Raw genomic sequence first — 9,364 nt, 5'->3', positions numbered from 1 at the left:
GAAGCCTGGTGTGCTGCAGTCCATGGGGTCACAAAGAGTTGCATACAACTGAGCAACTGAACAACAGCAGCAACAACCAACATAAAGATTAACAGTGCATGAAGAGACTGGTCCAGTGCCTGGCACATGGCAGGAGCCCCATCAGTATTGTCAGCCCCCCAGTAGGATTCTCTGGGAGCATGTATGCTTATGGCCATTATACCCTTAGAAACAGTTTGGCTTCTTACCATATAATTCTGTGAAGAGGATTAAGGTTCTTCGTACACACTTGTTTACATAGTTTTCTCAGCAAACTTAGAGGCTGGCCAGATCCAAATGCGTGTGGAGCAATGTCACTTTTCCCCTAGAAGGGCAACCATGGGCCTGAGTTGGTAGCAGAGACAGCTGGTGATATTGTTAGCTATTTCTCCCTGGAATGTGGGGAGGGGATTGGGGCATGGGTGGGTTTTAGCCCTCTGTGGTGGAGCATTCAGAAACTCCAGGATTCCAAACTGGATGGCGCTATGCCCCAACACCTTTGCTTCACACGGGAACAAACAGAGATTCTTCAGAGAGAAGTTAGTAACTGAAGGGAGGTGTCCTACTGTGCTGGCAAGGACTTGGACTGGGAGTAAGCTCATTAACATCTGGGTTGTGGGAGATCAAGCTAGCCAACCCAACCTGAAGCAAGTTACTTAACTTCTTTGATTCTCAGTTTCCTCCTCCTGTAAATGCAAGTAGGATTAGGGACTGTAATCAAGTGATTTAAAAAGAGATAATGATGCTAAATGGAAATGAGACAGTGACTATCCTAATCTGACAAACGTCTGTCTAGTCAAAGCTATGATTTTTCCAGTAGTCATGTATGGATGTGAGAGTTGAACCATAAAGAAAGCTGAGCATTGAAGAATGGATGCTTTTGACCTGTGGTGTTGAAGAAGACTCTTGAGAGTTTCTTGGACTACAAGGAGATTCAACCAGTCCATCCTAAAGGAAATCAGTCCTGAATATTCATTGGAAGGACTGATGCTGAAGCTGGAGCTCCAATACTTTGGCCACCTGATGTGAAGAACAGACTCACTGGAAAAGACCCTGATGCAGGGAAAGATTAAAGGCAGGAGGTGAAGGGGATCACAGAGAATGAGATGGTTGGATGGCATCACTGACTCAATGGACATGAGTTTGAGCAGGCTCCAGGAGTTGGTGATGGACAGGGAAGCCTAGTGTGTTGCAGTTCATGGGGTCACAAAGAGTCGGACATGACTGAGCAACTGAACTGAACCATTCTAATACATGATTACTCTTGTCTCTGATCCTTTAAGAAAGGAAATAACAAAGCTATCAAACAGATGAGTGAGACTATCAGAGCGCACCTGGGGTGGTGTCCCCACTGCCTCCCGGGGAGCCTGGCCTGTGAGCTCAGGGGTGGCAGAATCCCACACGTACTTGGAGAAATCTCCTGACTCTACAGAGGAAGAGACTCTAGATCAGTCAGCTAAATGCCAACTCAGTTCCCAAAGGACTATGGAGATTTTCAAAATCTGTCTTCTCCTCTGGTTAAGCCCATCCTTCTGATGGAAACGAAGAGCTCCGGTCAAACTACTTTAAGATCCAGCTTGTTTGATGGCCCCAGGGACTCGGGCCCCACAGGGAGTCAGGTACTCAGAAAGGAAAGAAAGAAATCTGCAGAAATTTGATGATGCTGTCATTCAGACTTGATTTTTGGTGAATTCTCTTGCTTTCACTTATCTGTTTTTGAGAAGGTAGCAGGAGATGAAAAGATTGCTTTCATGAAATTTAGGGATGGCAGAATTTGAACTGGAAACTGCAATTGTTTTCAACTCTAAAAGTCCTCAAAGTTGGGGCATCGTGGGTGAGCTACCAGGCTTATTTATGCATCTGTGAAGAGAAAGCAGCCACATCAGCCAGGGAGCACTTAGAGGATGGGGTGTGTGCCTAACAAATGGGACACACAGGGTTTAGAAGCCCGGCTTGCTAGGCTAGCACTTTTTTGGTCAACACTAAACCAAAAAAACGTGGAAAGGTGACATGAAAGTACTTTCACTCAAGGCAACAACAGAAAAGAACTACTTTCTCACACATTTAAGGCCCAGCCTGGAGGGGAAACCAGTGGTCATGATGTGTGTTTATTAAGTCAACTATACTCCAATAAAATTTTTAAAAATAAAATTTCCTTGCAAAATTGTGATGAGAAAAAAAGCTGTGTGATTATTATGGCTTATGGCTTAGATCAGACTGCTGTTCGGGGGGGTTGGAACCCCAACCTAACCCCCACAAAGTGCCAAAAAAAAAAAAAACTCAGCTACTAATTGGAAGGGATATTTGAAGCTTAAACCACAACCAGAAAAGGAAAGATATAAGCATCTGAATGCAGAGTTCCAAAGAATAGCAAGAAGAGATAAGAAAGCCTTCTTCAGCGATCAATGCAAAGAAATAGAGGAAAACAACAGAATGGAATAACTAGAGATCTATTCAAGAAAATTAGAGATATCAAGGGAACATTTCATGCAAAGATGGGCTCGATAAAGGACAGAAATGGTATGGACCTAACAGAAGCAGAAGATATTAAGAAGAGGTGGCAAGAATACACGGAAGAACTGTTCGAAAAAGATCTTCACGACCCAGATAATCATGATGATATGATCACTCATCTAGAGCCAGACATCTTGGAATGTGAAGTCAAGTGGGCCTTAGAAAGCATCTCTACGAACAAAGCTAGTGGAGGTGATGGAATTCCAGTTGAGCTATTTCAAATCCTGAAAGATGACGCTGTGAAAGTGCTGCACTCAATATGCCAACAAATTTGGAAAACTCAGCAGTGGCCACAGGACTGGAAAAGGTCAGTTTTCATTCCAATTCCAAAGAAAGGCAATGCAAAAGAATGCTCAAACTACCACACAATTGCACTCATCTCACATGCTAGCAAAGTAACGCTCAAAATTCTCCAAGCCAGGCTTCAGCAATACGTGAACCGCGAACTTCCTGATGTTCAAGCTGGTTTTAGAAAAGGCAGAGGAACCAGAGATCAAATTGCCAACATCCACTGGATCATGGAAAAAGCACGAGAGTTCCAGAAAAACATCTCTTTCTGCTTTCTTGACTATGCCAAAGCCTTTGACTGTGTGGATCACAATAAACTGTGGACAATTCTGAAAGAGATGGGAATACCAGACCACCTGACCTGCCTCTTGAGAAATCTGTATGCAGGTCAGGAAGCAACATAGAACTGGACATGGAACAACAGACTGGTTCCAAATAGGAAAAGGAGTACGTCAAGGGCGCATATTGTCATCATGCATATTTAACTTATATGCAGAGTACATCATGAGAAACGCTGGACTGGAGGAAGCACAAGCTGGAATTAATATTGCCGGGAGAAATATCAATAACCTCAGATATGCAGATGACACCACCCTTATGGCAGACAGTGAAGAGGAGCTAAAAAGCCTCTTGATGAAAGTGAAAGAGGAGAGCAAAAACGTTGGCCTAAAGCTCAACATTCAGAAAACGAAGATCATGGCATCTGGTCCCATCACTTCATGGGAACTAGATGGGCAAACAGTGGAAACAGTGTCAGACTTTATTTTTCTGGGCTCCAAAATCACTGCAGGTGGTGACTGCAGCCATGAAATTAAAAGATGCTTACTCCTTGGAAGAAAAGTTATGACCAACCTAGATAGTATATTCAAAAGCAGAGACATTACTTTGCCAACTAAAGTCCGTCTAGTCAAGGCTATGGTTTTTCCTGTGGTCATGTATGGATGTGAGAGTTGGACCGTGAAGAAGGCTGAGCGCCGAAGAATTGATGCTTTTGAACTGTGGTGTTGGAGAAGACTCTTGAGAGTCCCTTGGACTGCAAGGAGATCCAACCAGTCCATTCTGAAGGAGATCAGCCCTGGGATTTCTTTGGAAGGAATGATGCTAAAGCTGAAGCTCCAGTACTTTGGCCACCTCATGCGAAGAGTTGACTCATTGGAAAAGACTCTGATGCTGGGAGGGATTGGGGGCAGGAGAAGAAGGGGACGACCGAGGATGAGATAGCTGGATGGCATCACTGACTCGATGGACGTGAGTCTGAGTGAACTCCAGGAGTTGGTGATGGACAGGGAGGCCTGGCGTGCTGCAATTCATGGGGTCACAAAGAGTCGGACACGACTGAGCGACTGAGCTGAACTGAAACCACAACCAAACGAATGAATGCATGCCCACCCCACCCCCCGCCCCGGCCTTGTTTTTTTTTTTTTTTCACTAATAAAGGGTTACTCTGGTTCTGAGGGTCTGTTCCTGCAGTCCTGGATCATAACCTCACAGGGGAGGGATATTAATGGCCCTCCTTGGATTAGGAACTTGCTGACCTACGAGGATTTAGAACCTAACATCGAGGGCAGCTCCATTCCGCCAGGTCTTTTTCACAATGCAACTATTCTGCGCCTTTGCTGAGGATTGCAAACACAGGAATGCGTGCCTAGTAACATGGAATCCACTCTTAATTCTACAAATGCTGCTTGGGTTTCTTTGGGTTCTGCTTTTCAAAGAAAATTCTAAGAGTGTGCCCTGGATCACAAAAGGGGTCCATTACAGAGAACCCCCTCAAACACGTCCTTACCCGCTCTTTTTGATCTGTGTGTGCCAATTCACACACGCCTGTTACAGCGGCCACCTTCTGAGCGGCAGGGATACATTCTTTGTCCACATCTGAAAGCATCCCTCTTGCTGGGTCCAGTTATTGGCCTCAGGAGCTATATGCCAATCTGGATTAAACAAAACCCAAACTCCATTTTCAGATGACGCCTTGCATTCTTCTTCCTCTAACATGTCATTCATTTTCCAACCAAAAAGTACCTGCATGACCCTCTGTTGTCAAATGCTACTCCTTTCCCCATTCTCTGGGTTGTCACCACACCTCTTTCTGCTAATCCCCACTGCAGACCTCTCCTGTAGCCCAGTGGGGATCTCTGACTTTGATGTTTTCAGGCCTCAGCTGCCCCTTCTCCTCCACTCCAAGCCCCCCCTTGCAGGTGCTACCCCTGTCCTTATCCTGTTTCAGAATCGATACACAAAGAGGTTCTCAGGGATTTTGTGCTTTGGGGTTTCTGCGGGTACAATTTTTTCAGGACCTTTCCAAGGATCAGACTATCCTTGCTTCATTCCAAATAACTAAGGCTTCTCACAGGTTTTCATAAGAAAACACTTTTTTTTTTTTCCTTATCCAAACAGATCTTCCAAGTCAGCTGGTGAGTAGAACAGCAGCAACAGCCCTGGCTTGGACAGCTCACAGTGCTCACCTCTGGCTAATCTCTTGGAACCTCCCTGTCTTCATGGGAATTTACACAGGATGGTATTTGCCTCCCCAGGCCAATATGGGTGAAAACGATAGCCTGCAGGTATGGTCTGGCAGAGTTTAGATACCTGATACTGTTGTGGGCACCAGCCACATCATGACTGCCCTATTTCTTTTTAATATTTATTTTTATTTATTTATGGATTTGGCTGTGCCCAGTCTTCATTGTTGGAGAAGGAAATGGCAACCCACTCCAGTGTTCTTGCCTAGAGAATCCCAGGGACGGGGAAGCCTGGGGGGCTGCCGTCTGTGGGGTCGCACAGAGTTGGACACGTCTGAAGCGACTTAGCAGCAGCAGCAGCAGTCTTCACTGTGGCCCGGGGACCTCTCATATTCCTTGCAGCATTTGGGATCTTTGATCTTCCATGTGGTGTTCAAGATCATTAGTTGTGGTGTGCAGGATCAATTCCCCAACCAGGGATTGAACTCATGCCCCCTGCATTGTGAGCAGAGTCTTAGCCACACCACCACCACAGAAGTCCTGTGACTCTCCTAGTTAAGGCATTGAGTTCTTTATTACTGAATTCTTTTTTTTCAACTTTTATGGGAGTATAGTTGATTTACAATTTTGTTAGTTTCAGGTGTGTACAGCAAAGTGAATCAGTCATGTATATATGGATATGGATATACATATACTCATTCTCTTTCAGATTCTTTTCCCGTATAGATTATTACAGAATATTGAATAAAGTTCCTTGTGCTATACAGTAGGTCCTTGTTAGCAACCTATTGTATATATGTTTATGTGTGTGCTCAGTCAAATCCAAGTCTTTGTGGCCCCATGGACTGTAGCCCACCAGGCTCCTCTCTGTCCATAGAATTTTCCAAGTGAGAATACTGGAGTGGGTTGCCATTTCCTACTCTAGGGAATCTTCCTGATGCAGGGATTGAACCCAAATCTCTGTGTCTCCTGCTTTGGCAGGCAGATTCTTTACCACTGTTCCATCTGGGAAGCCCCTATTTTAAAATATATAATAGTGTGTGTGTATTAATCCCAATCTAATTTATTACTTCCTCCTACATTTTCCCTTTGGTAACCATAGATGTGATTTTGGGATCTGTGAGTTTGTTTCTGTTTTGTAATAAAGTTCATTTGTATTTTAAATTAGCTTTCACATATAAGTGATATCATATGATGCTGGTCTTTCTCAGACTTACATAAGTGTGATAGTTTCTAGATCTATCCCTGTTGCTGCAGAGGCCTCTGTTACTGAATTCTGATTCATTTGCGTATGCCAGCACGAGAGTATCAGCTCCTTAACTTGGGATATTTTGTCTTTGCGTCCTCTCTGCCTAATGTAGTATCTAGCCAAGTACCTGTAGAATGAATGTGCTTAGTCAATTGGTTATGTCCAACTCTTGGTGACCCACAAGGCTCCTCTGTCTATGGGATTCTCTAGGCAAGAATACTGGAGTAGGTTGCCATGCCCTCCTCCAGGGGATCTTTCCAACCCAGGGATCAAACCCAGGTCTCCGGCACTTCAGGTGGGTTCAGGTGAGCCACTAGGGAAGCCCCTGGAATGAATAAGTAAGTTCATTTTTACTTAGGATTTAAATCAGTGTTTCATATAAGAATTTAGATGGCTTCTTTGCTCAGCTTCTGTGAAAATGCTCAGTCCTACAAGGAAGCTGAGGGAGTGTTGGAGTGAGGCCCTCGTTTCTGGTGCTCAATGCACCTGGCAGTCGTCCACTTGGCACTCGCCCCTCCACGGCCTCCGTCTCTGAGCTCACCTGCATCTACCCAACCCTCATCCTGTGCAAGGATGAGGTGCCACTCACGTAGAGTATGGTCAACGCCCTCATTACAGCAGCCGATGTGAACGTCAAGCCTTTCTGGCCAGGTTTGTTTGCAAAGGCCCTGGCCAATGTCAACATCGAGACTCTTATCTACAACACAGGGCTGGTGGCCCTGCCCCAACAGGAGGTTCTGCCCCTACAGAGGACAAAATGGGAGCAGAGAAAGAAGACTCTGAGGAGTCCGAAGATGACATAGGGTTTGGTCTTTTGATTAAATCTCTGGTGTAATATTTCTATTTTGTAATGTTCAATCAAAAGCTGACCTCTTAGAAAAATGAAAAAGAATTTTTGATTGTCAAAGGTCAAACGCCCCCCAGAAATATAGCCAAAACTGCTGGCACACAGGAAGGGGGCCACCAGGCAGTGGAATGAGCACACATTTGATAACACATGGGAACATGTGTTCCTTCCTGCTCCCGCTGCAGGACTAGGCTCATTAGATAAGCCCCATGAAGCTCAGTAGAGTCTGGGTTCTCCAGTCACTGTCTCAATCTCACATCCTGTCTCTAAGTGTGACCTTGTGCCAGTTACTTAATCTCTCTGAGGCTCAGTCTTCTCATCTATAAAATGAAGATATTAACAATACTAACTGCTTCCCTGGTGGCTCAGACGGTAAAGAGTCCATGGGCAATGCAGGAGACCAGGTTCAATCCCTTGGTCAGGAATATCTCCTGGAGAAGGGAATGCCAACCCACTTCAGTATTCTTGCCTGGAGAATTTCATGGACAGAGGAGCCTGGTGGGCTACAGTCCATGGGGTTGCAAAGAGTCAGACACAACTAACACTTTCAACTTTTTTTCTTTCCTACATCACAGCCATGTTGAGAATGAAATAAGATAATTGATTAAAAACCTTAGTTCAGGGCTAGTGAATAATAGAATTCTCAACAAATGTCCACTGTGTTCAGTATACCACATTCAAAGGTTATCCAAATGCCCTCTATCTTTAACTTTGCTTCTGTTTTCAATGAAAAGCTTCTGAAGTTTTAATAACCTCTATTGGTCTCTATTCATCAAGCACTTCAAGCCAAGCACTGACCCTGCTGGGCTTGGGCAACAGAGAAATAAAATCATCCCAGCCCTTAAGTTACAGTCTCAGGGGGAAAAAAAACTGTGTATTTAAATAGCATGTGGTAAGCACAAATGTTGGAAGAGGGTGTTTGCTGTGACCAGTGCATTCTTTTGGCAGAACTTTATTAAGCCTTTGCCCTCCTTCATTCTGTACTCCAAGGCCAAATTTGCCTGTTACTGTTACTCCAGCTATTTCTTGGAGAAGGCAATGGCACCCCACTCCAGTACTCTTGCCTGGTAGGCTGCAGTCCATGGGGTCGTGAAGAGTCAGACACGACTGAGCACTTCACTTTCAATTTTCACTTTCATGCATTGGAGAAGGAAATGGCAACCCACTCCAGTGTTCTTGCCTGGAGAATCCCAGGGACAGGGAAGCCTGGAGGGCTGCTGTCTATGGGGTCACACAGAGTCGGACACAATTGAAGCAACTTAGCAGCAGCAGCAGCAGCCAGGTTTTTCTTGACTTCCTACTTTTGCATTCCAGTCCCCTATAATGAAAAGGATATCTTTTTTGGGTGTTAATTCTAGAAGGCCTTGTAGGTCTTCATAGAACTGTTCAGTGTCAGCTTCTTCAGCATTACTGGTCGGGGCATAGACTTGGATTACCATGATATTGAATGGTTTGCCTTCGAAACAAACAGAGATCATTCTGTCATTTTTGAGACTGCATCCAAGTACTGCATTTCGGACTCTTTTGTTGACTGTGATGGCTACTCCATTTCTTCTAAGGGATTCTTGCCCACAGTAGTAGACATAATGGTCATCTGAGTTAATTTCAACCATTCCAGTACATTTTAGTTCACTGATTCCTAAAATGTTGATGTCCACTCTTGCCATCTCCTATTTGATCACTTCCAATTTGCCTTCATTCTTGGAACTGACATTCCAGGTTCCTATGCAATATTTCTCTTTACAGCATTGGACCTTGCTTCCATCACCAGTCACATCCACAGCTAGGTGTTGTTTTTGCTTTGGCTCCATCCCTTCATTCTTTCTGGAGTTATTTCTCTAATGATCTCCAGTAGCATTTTGGGCACCTACCAACCTGCGGAGTTCTATCAGTGTCCTATCTTTTTGCCTTTTCATACTGTTCGTGGGGTTCTCAAGGCAGGAATACTGAAGTGGTTTGCTATTCCCTTCTCCAGTGAACCACGTT

At 44.6% G+C, this 9,364-nt stretch overlaps 1 pseudogene; it reads left to right on the top strand.

Annotated features, from left to right (window-relative positions):
- Nucleotides 5,361–7,366, top strand: LOC102182059 (annotated as a pseudogene).

The sequence above is a fragment of the Capra hircus genome, chromosome 16, assembly GCF_001704415.2.
Source record: "Capra hircus breed San Clemente chromosome 16, ASM170441v1, whole genome shotgun sequence".
Lineage (NCBI taxonomy): Eukaryota > Metazoa > Chordata > Mammalia > Artiodactyla > Bovidae > Capra > Capra hircus.
This window is presented reverse-complemented; position numbering and strand designations above follow the sequence as displayed.